The 12,244-nt window shown below is 38.3% G+C and overlaps 1 protein-coding gene across 1 annotated transcript in view; it reads right to left on the reverse strand.

The window, feature by feature from the left end:
- TENM2 (teneurin transmembrane protein 2) overlaps positions 1 to 12,244 on the reverse strand; it is a 966,597-nt gene that overhangs the window by 936,005 nt on the left and 18,348 nt on the right. The window contains exon 3 of the mRNA XM_045027903.1: positions 9,708 to 9,818. The gene's annotated coding sequence lies outside the window, so the exon portion shown is untranslated. The remainder of the gene's footprint in view (positions 1 to 9,707; positions 9,819 to 12,244) is intronic.

Here is a 12,244-nt window from a genome sequence, read left to right on the forward strand (position 1 = left end):
AGCTACTATAAAATAAACAAGTGTTATTTTTAATTAAATTAGGTTTTGTCTTTTTCAGACAAATTACAAAAGTAGCTATGTGTAATCCACATATATTCAATTCTCTATTTTTAAGGCACACTAATGGCCAATCTACCCTCTACTTTCAACATAAAGAATGATTAGTTACAAAGCAACCCGCAAAATCACAGTCTCTCTAAAATAATAGTAAATATCACTTTTTTATGTGTCACATAGTAAATTACACAATAACTCACCGGTAATACTTTATATCTGAGCTAAACAACATGGATAACTAGACACACATCAATTAAAAGATTTTTGTCAATTTTTGCATGCCTCATTATTACACTAAGGGTCCTTGGCAACAATTAAGGTACCCAATTCATAGAAATTGCCTTTATTATTTTTGAAGCAGCTACTTTCTTTGGATGTAATGACTAGGAGAATAGAAACAGATGTCTGTTGCTAAGGAGATGGAGTCGAAAAACAAACTACTGAGATAAGGCAAATATGTAACTTCCATATTTAAAAAGGGAAAATTCATTTGACTGAGAATGAACTACTTAAAAAATAACCAGCAGTAGTCCAGTTACTGCATTGCAAAACATTGGATCAATTTTTGTTTTATAGTTTTTCTACTACAATGTAGTCTTCAATATTTATCATAAGACACTTTAAATAATGATAATGGATATATACATATTGTAGAACTGACATGCCCTGAATGGCTGCAGATGCTGGTTGTCAAAGGAGGATAACTCTAACACGCTAAATGGTAAAGTGAGGGAAACCACAATAGTCCGTGTGAGCAAAATGAGTAATCTGACATTAAACTTTAAGCTCTTATTCCAAACATCTCATATTCCAGTTGCACTGCTACTAATTCCAAACAAGAACAATTTCAAAGATGCAAACTTCTACAGCACTACCTAGAAAATCCAATAATATGTAAATAAAGAGCTACATCCTCATCTACTGTAAATCTGAGTACCTCCATTGACTTCAATGTAGCTGAGGATTTGGTCACTTTTGTATATTATATATACATAACTCCAGGAAAAAGTTCATACTTTAAATAGATTAGTAATGGGGAAATAAGGAGAATCTGATGAGATCATCTCCTGTCACTTTATTTTTCAGCTTTTTCATTGCAACCTGTACTCCTGGCATCTCTATTGGACTGATTTTAATGTCAAGCTGGTCAGGTTCACATGTTTAATCAAAAACTGGTGCTGAAATAGAGTTGGGTCTATTAGGGACTTTTATGAAAAGCTCTTCCCATCTGTTTTTCTGTTCTACTTCACTTATAAGCATATTTTTATTTTTTATCTTTGCTTTTTATTGGTCCATGTCCTGTTTTGAAACGTGCACACAGGGCTTAGTCACTTGGTAATGGCTCTGTAGCTTTCTAGCAAAGCAGCAGCTTCATCTTCAGCATACTTATAGTTGTTATATTTCACTGCCTTGTCTGCTTTCTTATACTCCTACTGTGTCTTTTCCAATAGTTCGTTGGTCTTAGCATTCAGGAGTTTTCTTTTCAGTGAGATGCCACATCTCTTGGCTTATACAATTCTTGCTCTGTCTGTGATGATATCCAGCTGCAGCTTGAATCACATAGAGCACTGCCCATTTTTCTTCAGGTCCAGTCTCTCTCTCTCTCACCTTCCTCTGTCTCTGGCAGTGCCTCAAGTCTGTTCCTTAGTTAAAGTTGGAATTTCTGACAGTACTCTTTTGGTTTCAGATTTATTTTGTTGATTCTCTTTACCGCCTTCTGCTTAAAAGCTGATCTTTCTCAATTTTAATTTCAGTTTAGCAATGCAAAGATTGTAGTCACTACTAATATCTGCAGCTTGATATGTCCTTATATCTTGGACAGACAAGTTGAATCTTGAGCTCATGCAGATGTTGTTGATCAGATTTTTCATTCTGCCACCTGGTGAATTCCGTGTTTCTTTATGTATTTCTTTGTGAGAGAACAGGGTATGTGCAAGAACTAGGTTTGACAAAAAGCACAATTCAATGAGTTTGGATCTTTTGGGGCTGAATCCAGCCTCTTCTTCTCTAAGCTTTGCATCCACTGCCTATTTCACCCTGTGTAGTATCACACTGCAGAAGGTTTTTCCTACAGCAGAGAGCCATGTAACTCCACTCTAGTTGTTACAGTCAGTAATATCATCCTTTTGGGGTATTCTGACAATGATTTCATGTTTTCACTGTTCAGGAGGGGTCTCTTGTTCCCAAATTCATTGAATAGTTTAGTCCCACCTTTGTATATAATTCTTATTTCTGTTTTCTGGAAAACTTACATACTTATTTCAAAGATTTAAATGGAAAAATTCACATGGTGAAAGTTAAGCAGATCCATGAGTGTTTGCTGGAAGGAAGCCTTACCATGTAAACAACTTGGTTCAGGGAAGTTCTCTTCTATGCTGTTTATTACTTCCAAGACTTTTACACTACATTAACAACAACAGTAAAAGTCTTGGAAGTAATAAAAATAAGTTCCACTATTAACTATATATTCTAAATATGCATTCTACCGTGAATATGGATTAAGATGGACAATGCCATCAAGGTAAAGTGAAATCTCCATCCCCCACACACAAAAATACTGAGCCCTTTGACATATCAGCTATTTAAAATAAAAGCTCCAGTGGGCTTGTAGACGGGCCAACTCACCCCTGCGGCGCCTCCTGCTGGTGACTCCTGGGAATTAGCTCCGTTCCAGCTCTGGAGCACCCTCTGCAGGCCGATGATCCGCCTGTCCTCTGGCCCCCGTGTCCCTCCCTGGACCCGGTGACCTTTTACATGGGGTGCTGCCCCCTGGCAGTAACCCCTTTCTCTCTGGGTCTCCCCTCCCCAGGGAACCCGCACCCTCTAGCCCCCACCTTGCCTCAGTGTATGGCTACTGCCAGTCATTGTCTAGCCCCACACCCTGGGGCAGACTGCAGTATCAGCCTACTCATCACTGGCAAGGTTGGGTTTGGGCCTGCTGCCTTGGCCTACCCCTGGGCTGCCCTTTGCAACCCCAGTACCTATTAGCCCAATGCTAGGCCGCAGCCTGGGGCTTTCCAGGCTAGAGCTCCCCAGCTCCTCTGCCTTTCCCCAGCCCTGCTTCACTCAGGTACCTTATGTCCAGTTCCCTGCAGCCAGGCCCATCTCCCTCTACAGCTAGAAAGAGACTGTCTGGGCTTCTGGCTTCCCTGGCCTTCTTATAAGGCCCTGTGGCTCAGGTTGGGGCATGGCCACTTCCCCCAATCAGCCCAGCTTAAATGCTGCTTTCTCCAGCCACAGCCCCTTCCCAGGGCTGTTTTTAACCCCTTCAGGGCCGGAGCAGGGGTCCACCCTGCTACAGGGCCCAAAACACAGGTTCGAAATACCCTATGCAACAGTCTCCTTTAACAACTTTAATTCTGAAGGCAGAAAAAAGTCCACAGCAAAATTATTTGTTTTATGACTCATCCTGCTTCATATGCTACTGCAATTGCAACATAGTTACACTGAGGCATAATCTCTTCACTCTCCAATGCCTCACTGACATGTTTGTCTACTGCACTATTAGCATCCTAAGAAGACTCCATATTACTCAAAAATGAATTATTCTTAGAAGGTATCTCACTCGCCAGTAATACTTTCATTCCTGTAGTCAATAACAGTCATCTCCAGGATGACACCTTAGCCTGCTTTCAGGCTTATTGTAACTGAATCACGTCCCAACTTCTGTTGCCAATATATATAGCTGTCAGATGGAGTACTGATGCTGGTGGGTCTTCCCTGATACACTGAAATGCCCGTTAGGTATGAACATTTTTATTTCTCACTGTAATGGCCACATAGCTTCCCCCTTCTGCAAAACCTGCAGTCACCTTTGGAAAAGATCTATCAAAACTTCCAAGTTAGCATATCCACCAGCAGTTTGATGACTCTGGACAGATTCAGTGCTGAAATAGGTTTTACCTTTGCAACTGTATTCATAACTGATCTGTGAAGACCAGTTAGCTCTTTCTGTTATAAAAATGTAGCCAAAAATAAAGGTGGCATCTTTGAGGAAGGGACTTGTTCAAATAGTGAGTTTCTTCTCTCCATTTTAAAAATAAAATCAGTAATATTTTATTAGTAGATATATAAAAAGGAAGGTGTTCATGGGATGATTCAAACAGCTAGATCAGCTAGATCTTTGGTGTTCTTCTGATTACCTTAAAGTGAATACATTTGAACTCTCAATTATACCCATTAACTGCTTACATAATATCCTATTCCAGGACACACTTTTACCAAGTTATCTACTGACATATATTGTCTGTCTGAATTCTGAGTCATATAGCATATGAAAGCAGATTTGTATTCCAAGGCAGACTACTGTGTGCAACCTTTCTCCTTTTTACTTTGAAACAATTCAATTCGGGATAAGCTCTGAAACTCTAAGGGGTCAGTCCTGCAGTTAACTCCGTTGAATGACTACAAGTGCTGTTCAAGTTTTGCTGACCCTTCAGGATCAGTCCCACAAAATCTATATTTGCCATAAGTTTTTACTTCATATTTTAGAACAAGATGTTATAATGAGGTAAATCACAAATAAAGGACATTTTTAACACTAGTGGTAAAACTGGGATATTGCTTTTCCTCATCCGGAGCAAGTTTATTCAATAAAACTTGGATCTGATCTCATAGAAGCTCACAGAGAGGGTCATTTGCCAAGATTTACAATGTTCATATTTTGGTTTTCCCATGACAACCATTATTTGCCATTCCAAGTTTCTAATCTAGATTCTGACCACCCAGGCCACTCTTAAAAATGTTGCTTTGTACCTTTCCTAATGTATTTTTCTCATGACTTACATTCTAGAACACGCAGTAAACCTGAAACATTTTTTTCCTCTAATAGTTTCTTCACCCTAATTACCCATTAGATAATCCACAGATAGAACTATAAGGATTAGTGGGTTTGTTTGTTTTTTCCAATTGTGACATATAGGACAAGATACGTTTAGTTAGATAATTCAAAGATCAAGAGCTTGGAATCTCTCTTTATACATCATTGTATGCAATTCTGTTGTACCCATGCTGGTCCCAGGATATTAGGAAAACAAGGTGGGTGAAGTAATTAATCCCATAAAAGATATTATCTCACTCACCTTGTCTCTTTATACATCAGCCATTCTTGCACAGATAGTTTGTGTCTCACTAAAGACTAGGAAAAATATATAAATTATAAATATTTTCAGCATAGAATGTAGAAATTTTGGTGCTAGTTCTAAAAATAATCTTGGTTGAAAAAGTTAAGTGCAATCTGCATTTTTTAATCAGCATTTAACCTTGTTCCTTCTACAACAATCAGCCAAATTTTTCTAAAACTTTTCTACAATCTATTCAATTTTTCTCCATGTTGAATGCCAGTATACCTGTATGACTTCTCATTATAACCTTTATTAGCTAAAATGCTAATACATTTGATTTGAAAATCTTTACATCTTTTCTATATTTTTCATTTTCCATCAGAGCTTTCAAATGCTTAGGACAACTGATTTCTGGAGTAAGTCCAGAAAGATGCTAGGAGACTTGGCTGCTCTCTTCTTTACCACCTTCAAGCTACTGTACTGGTTGAATTCTCTTAATCTTTCATAAATCTCTGGGAGTCCTATGAAACATTTTTTAAAAAGAATTCTCTCTCTTAGCTATCCAGGTAGGACATGAGACCAGTTGGGTTTCGTCCACATCCTTCAATTCAGACCCTACCTTATTAGATGCAGTTGCAAAATGGTTTCTCCTATTCCTGCCAATTTAGCAGAGTTCAGCCAAGTCTATGAATGCACAGACTGCTATGGTCGGATGGGACAACATTAGTTGGCAGGAGAAACACAATTCTTCCCAGTAACATCAAAATCACCAACATCAAAGAAGACTTGAGTACAAAAGTTAAGGTCCCATCTGTTTAATTTTAACACTTACAGAAATAAGTTGATTCATTCAAATATAGTGTAGGGAACCACGATTTTCAAAATATCTAATCCCTCTGGATAGCTGTCCTAATTCTAGATTGGTCTAGATTATTCACATCATGGCTCATTATAACTGCATATTTATTCTTGTTCTTCTGCCCTGCTCTATGGATGCTAGAAAGTTGCTGTTTTATTAAGGACAATGTTATATTTATTCAGTACTCCATCAAAATAAATTTGCACTTATATTGGAAATTATCAGGAGGGGTGACTCCACGAAAAAGTGATAAATGCATGGGAGAATAATATTCAAACAACATTTGACAACTTTATAATTAACAATTTTAACTATTGCATAGAATAGAACTTTCCCTGCACCTACTGCTAAAATAGTAAATGGAGAAATAGACAATGAGGAGAAGTTATATTGGTTTTGTGATTCCAGTGCTCAGAGACCTGATAGCTTTTTAGTAGCTTCTAATTGCTGTTTTTCAGTTTAAGAGCAAAAAATAGATAAAAATACTCAAGAATACAAAGATTCAAAAAATCAATTGAAAGAAATGAAATAATTTCTTAAAATACGACTAACAGAAAACTTAAAAAAAAATTGCATAGTGTTTGCATTTTTGAAAGATTAATGTTAGCTATTCAGGGGATAAATGTCAAAAAAGCCAACAAAAAACAAACCCATATGCCATGACAAAAATAAGAACAAATAATATTTTTAAATCAATAATACACCTCCGTGCATCTTATACAAAGTGGAGGTAAAACACTATCATTTCAGAGTTCTCCACTCACTTCAGTGATAGAATCTTACATTCACTCTGTACAAATACAAATATTACACAAAATATACAGCAGTGGAAAAATCAAACCCTAAGTCTTCAAGTACCATGAGCATAGGGCTCCTTTTTCATGTAAAATAAATTAAAATATATATCTTACCAAATTCAATCATGGTGTAACTCAACTGACATCATTCTGTTGTAACTGTACTAAAGTCAAGTGCCTACAGGATGCTTTACATAACATTGAGCACAGAATAAATCAGAAAATATGAAGGTCCAACTGATTAAAAAATAAAATACATAAAAAGTAGATGGACTGTGGAATAACAAACATTGCAGACATGGCAGGGTCCAGAGAACTGAGGTTTTAGACATAAATTAAGAGAGCTTATTCCTCTCTGACATATACTTTTGGGATCAGCCCTGACAGTAAGAACAAGGAAAAGATGGTAGACTGACAATAACAAGAGACTCTGAAGAAGGTACATGACAGTGAAAGGAAGGAAAAACAGGGCCTTCTAAAGACCTCCATTTAGATGATAAAACTGGAGCTTGAAAACTGAAACATGAGAGAATATCGTGAAATTGGGAAGACACTATGTGAACAACTCAGGTGTAAGGTTGAGACTCATCTGGAATATATAAAGAACAAATAAAAAAACACGCTGTCCTGATTTAAGATAACAAGAGCAGAGGAGGGATGGGGGAATATGAAGTCCATGCATTTTGGCAAAAGGATTGGTGCTTAATCAGCCTGTTACGGCAGCCACTGGAGGACTGAGTGTGAATTTAAGGCACAGATATAAAGAGATGACTTAGAAACAATATTCAGGAGTACCAACAGTGACTCAATAGAAATCAAGTAAGAAACTGGATATCTAATTGGAAGGGTTCTTGAAACTGTCGCTGAACAACAGAAGACAATATTCTGAAATTTCCATCATCCTTCTCAGGAAACACATACCAGGGGATGCTTAAAGCTATATTCTCCTTACACAAAATACAGTGTGGAATTAAATCCAAGTATTGCTGGAGTGACTGGCAACTCCGATTGAAGAGATTCCTCAGAAACTGGGCAAACACATTCAGGCCAATATGAGGGTCAGCTATCATTGGCAGCAACATTCTTGCAACTTAGAAGGAAATAAGCCTCAAAATGGTTTCAAGGAGCATTACCACTAGATATGGGAGCAAAATGGAAAGTGTCACTGAAAAAATCCTTATACATTTCATAGAGAAGATCTATGTGTATTCTATTCCTCTTGAGCATCAATGAGGACTAAGCCGTCAACATTTCCATTAAACAACCTTTGCCTATGAGCAAGGATCTCCAAGCCTGCCTGGTAGAAAAATCTCTCTTCCAGTATTTAGCTTATACCTACTTTTGGTTACTTCATATCAATGCAAGGGTGCAGAAGGTTATTAAATAGTGTGGAGCACTGAAGTCAACTTCAGCTCAAACACATTTTTTATAGCTTTTTGTGACCCTGAGGATGACCAAATAAAAATCATGTTTAGATATGGAAGGTGACAGATGTGTTTATAAATGTAATAAATAATTACGACAACAATACTTAGATTTGCAAAATACCAGATTTTCTTCTCTTTAAAAAGAGTTTGTTTTACATATATATTTTTAGATTACTTTCAACTATCTTTCACATAATTTCCCTGTATTATATATATCAACTTTTATATAAACACAAATATAAATGTTGCAAATTTGGGAGCTTCAGGCAGTCATAACAAGATATATCATAATTACGTAGCAGTGACCTTAATGCTCTAATAAATTGCAGGAAAATTAAGTTACGCAGCCAGGAAATAAGAAAGAAGTTGTCAGTTTATAGTGCCAAGAAGTTGCATTGCTTGTGGGAAATGAGCCACTGTAACAAATAGAATGCTGATGAATGGCTCGATTTTTCAGTAGCATTGAACCTTTCCAGTCCACTGAGACTTCAACTGGAGTCTGGTGCTCAGCACCTCTGAAAATCAGGCCCAAAAGGTATCTAATGCCTGGTTTGAAAGATATTTATACAGTTGAAATTTAATACTAAACCAAACTAAATATTTTAAATAAAGAGGCCAAATCTACCCATCCTTATTTAATCAAAACATGCACTGAATTCAATGGCAATTTGGCTTGAATAAGGATTGCCATATCTACCTCAAAATTAGTATGCAGTAGAATTAAGAACCGTGGAAGAGTGCAGAGCTCAGAATGATTTATTTCATTTTAGATTTGTTTTAACTTTTCTAGGGGAATCATCAACTCAAGGGGTTATACTTTCTCCTCTTGAGCTGCTCCTAAAAAAGACAGCCTGCTTTTCTCTACTGGACACACTAGGGTAGTGTGCTAAAGTATATAATTATATGAATTCCCAGAGGGTATGTACAACATAATTAAATTATAGGGTGTCTTGTGAGCATTCTGGCTGGCAGTTGGAGGACCATGAAAGAACCAACAATTCACAGGATTTTTTCCCTCGTTTATCTTTCCTTTGCACAGGGCATATTATATTATATGCAGATTTATAACATTAGGAGTATGCAGTCAACCAATTGCTTTGACTAGCTAAATAATTTTTACTGCTCTAGGATTCCGAATAAACGGTCCATCTTGAACAAGGAACAATTTATTTTAACAACAACAACAAATTCCTAAAACCCCTATTTGATACAGGTCTTTCTTTCAGGATAGGCAACTCAAACAAAAGCAAAATCCAGGCAGGTAGAGAAAGGGCAGGCTTCTCTTTGTAAAATATTCTGAAGTGGTTCAATTGGGCTGGAAGAGATTGAAGCAGATTTCTGTAAAGGAAAATGCTAGGACAAATTGCTCTTCTCCACAAAAAGCACTTTCCTGCAGAGATCTGGAAAGGCATTTTTAAAGCCTGCATGGAAGCACTTTGGTCAACAATACAAACACAACCTGAATCAGAACAACACATAAAATTGTAACTATGATTCCACTCACCAAGGTGGTGGACCTCCAACACGCTATTCAACGGGTTTTGTAGGTGATGTCCACTCCACACAAAGTGACAGAGAGCTCCAGATTTGTTTAGCAATAAAAAGCAAGAAGTAACTGTCAGGAAGAAAGAAAAATGTATCAAGTTCAGAGAAAAAAAATCACAAAATACCATAAATATAGATTTTAAAAAATCCAGTGCCCATAGCTTTTACAATCTGTTCCCCAACCAAAGAAAGAGAGATTTCCCATCCCTGCAGATCAGGTTTCTGCAATGAAATGTTAGATAGTTTAGGCCAGTGGATATCCTTTCGCTGCCCAGAACTACTAGGCAAAGATACCAATCACTGGTGTCCAAGATTTTTTTTCTTGCCCTGCACCCCTGCCTCTAAAAGAAGACTCCCACATTTTCTTCAGTTGGATTTTTCATTACGCTGAAAGCACAATTTGGGGGCTGGGGTGGGGAAAGGAGTCATTTGGACACAGCCATAACCAGGGCTGGCTCCAGGCACCAGCTTAGCAAGCAGGTTCTTGGGGCGGCCACTCCAGAGAGGGGTGGCAAGTCCAGGTATTCGGCAGCAATTTGGAGGAGGGTCCCTTCCTCCCACTCGGAGCGAAGGACCTCCCGCTGAATTGCTGCAGATCACGATGGCGGCTTTTTTTTTTTTTTTTTTGGCTGCTTGGGGTGGCAAAACTCCTGGAGCCCGCCCTGGCCATAACAGGTTTCTGCCTATCTGGACAACAGATTGTTCTGTTACGAGCCCCATCAGAAGATGAAATGAAGAAAACACAGGAGCCAACCTGCAGTGGGAATGCAGATGCTCATTAATAAGAAAACAACTGGAAGCCAGTGATTGGTCATTCTGCCTAACGAGTTCAAACAGCTGAAGCCCAATGTCCAAAGAGTCTCAAATCAGTAAGAGCAGGAAAAAAACAAAACAAAACACCATGGTAGCTGGCCCCACTGAAGTCCATGGTAAAACTCCTATTGGTTTAATTGGGTCCAGGATTTCAGCTCATTTCTCTCAAGGAGTATTGTAACACAGGTACATATAGTATCATTATATATAAAAGACATAGTTTTTTTCAATTGTTATGACTGCAGTCAAAAATCAATGCTACATTAACATTCTGTATAGTTAATGGATTAAGCTGACAATATTACTTTTAATGAAACAAATGAAATTTGCTGCTGGTTAAAACAGAAGCTTTCTGATGTACCAGGCACTCCTGAACAGGATCTCAATGGAAATATACAGACACAATTATATTTTAGCTCTATTGCTCTCCATAAAGTATCAAATGATTACAGAAGGCTTAGAGAGCAAACTATGGTTATACATTAATCCTACATGGAATTTTGGAAGGTTTTAAGGTGCACTAATTACCTGATCACACCAAAGGATATTCTCAGAATGAGTATCATTGAAGCTGTATTGGTCCCAGGGTATTAGAGAGACACGGTGGGGGAGGCAATAGCTTTTATTGGTCCAATAAAAGATATCATTTCACCCACCTTGTCATTGTAAGAATGAATCTAATTCAGATGTGATATAAATGGTGGTTTAATTTGGTCTGAGCGTAAGTAGGTCTGAATAGGTGTAACTTCCATGCTGAGAGGGTGAAAGGGAAGTTTGTAACAAGAGCTAACAAGAGGTGGGTGTAAGAAGACGGATGAATAAGCAGGTGCTCTCAACACCTCCTTTCTCTTATATTTTGTATATCATCCTGTTCAGTGCGATTCTGCTTATCCCTCATTCCAACTCCGCCTGTGTTAAGTTACACTTAGTTTGCACATCCACTGAATGGCAAATCAGTGTCAATAATATCACTTACACCCACTTTCCAACCTTCTTACACCACACTTGTGGGCACACCACCATTTAGGCCACTGATGAATTTGGAAAACAGATGGCCATAGCAACTGCATCTGGTTATACCAATTATGAATTGGGATTGATATATCTATTGAGAACAAACAAAAACAACTTACTTAGGGCTAAATTCTGTCTTAAACTGGATTGGTCTGCAAGTTGGGTGGTGGGATCTGCATACTGCTGAAGAAAGACAAGTCTCTCCCTTAGCTCTTATGCACTAGCTCTTGAAACTCATCTTCAAGATTGTGGGGATATGTCCAACCATCCTCCCAGCCAGCGGGGGGAGTGCACTAATTACCTGATCACACCAAAGGATATTCTCAGAATGAGTATCATTGAAGCTGTATTGGTCCCAGGGTATTAGAGAGACACATAGTCAGAGTATGCTGTCAGACTTGCATCTGAAGAAGTGGGTATTCACCCACGAAAGCTCATGCTGCAAAACGTCTGTTAGTCTATAAGGTGCCACAGGATTCTTTGTTGCTTTTACAGAGTATGCTGTGTTACTGCTCAGAATACCAGCAAAGTGCCCTGCACAGCATGCTCCTGCACCCACCACAAAGAAACTTGCCTTCTCTGGGACAGGACTCCTGCCGGCCAGGGCATCTTTCAGTTTGCCTCCTTCCCTTGCTATGCTAAGCTGAATTGAGAGTTAGCCCTTAGAAA

Source organism: Mauremys mutica, chromosome 8, assembly GCF_020497125.1.
Source record: "Mauremys mutica isolate MM-2020 ecotype Southern chromosome 8, ASM2049712v1, whole genome shotgun sequence".
Lineage (NCBI taxonomy): Eukaryota > Metazoa > Chordata > Testudines > Geoemydidae > Mauremys > Mauremys mutica.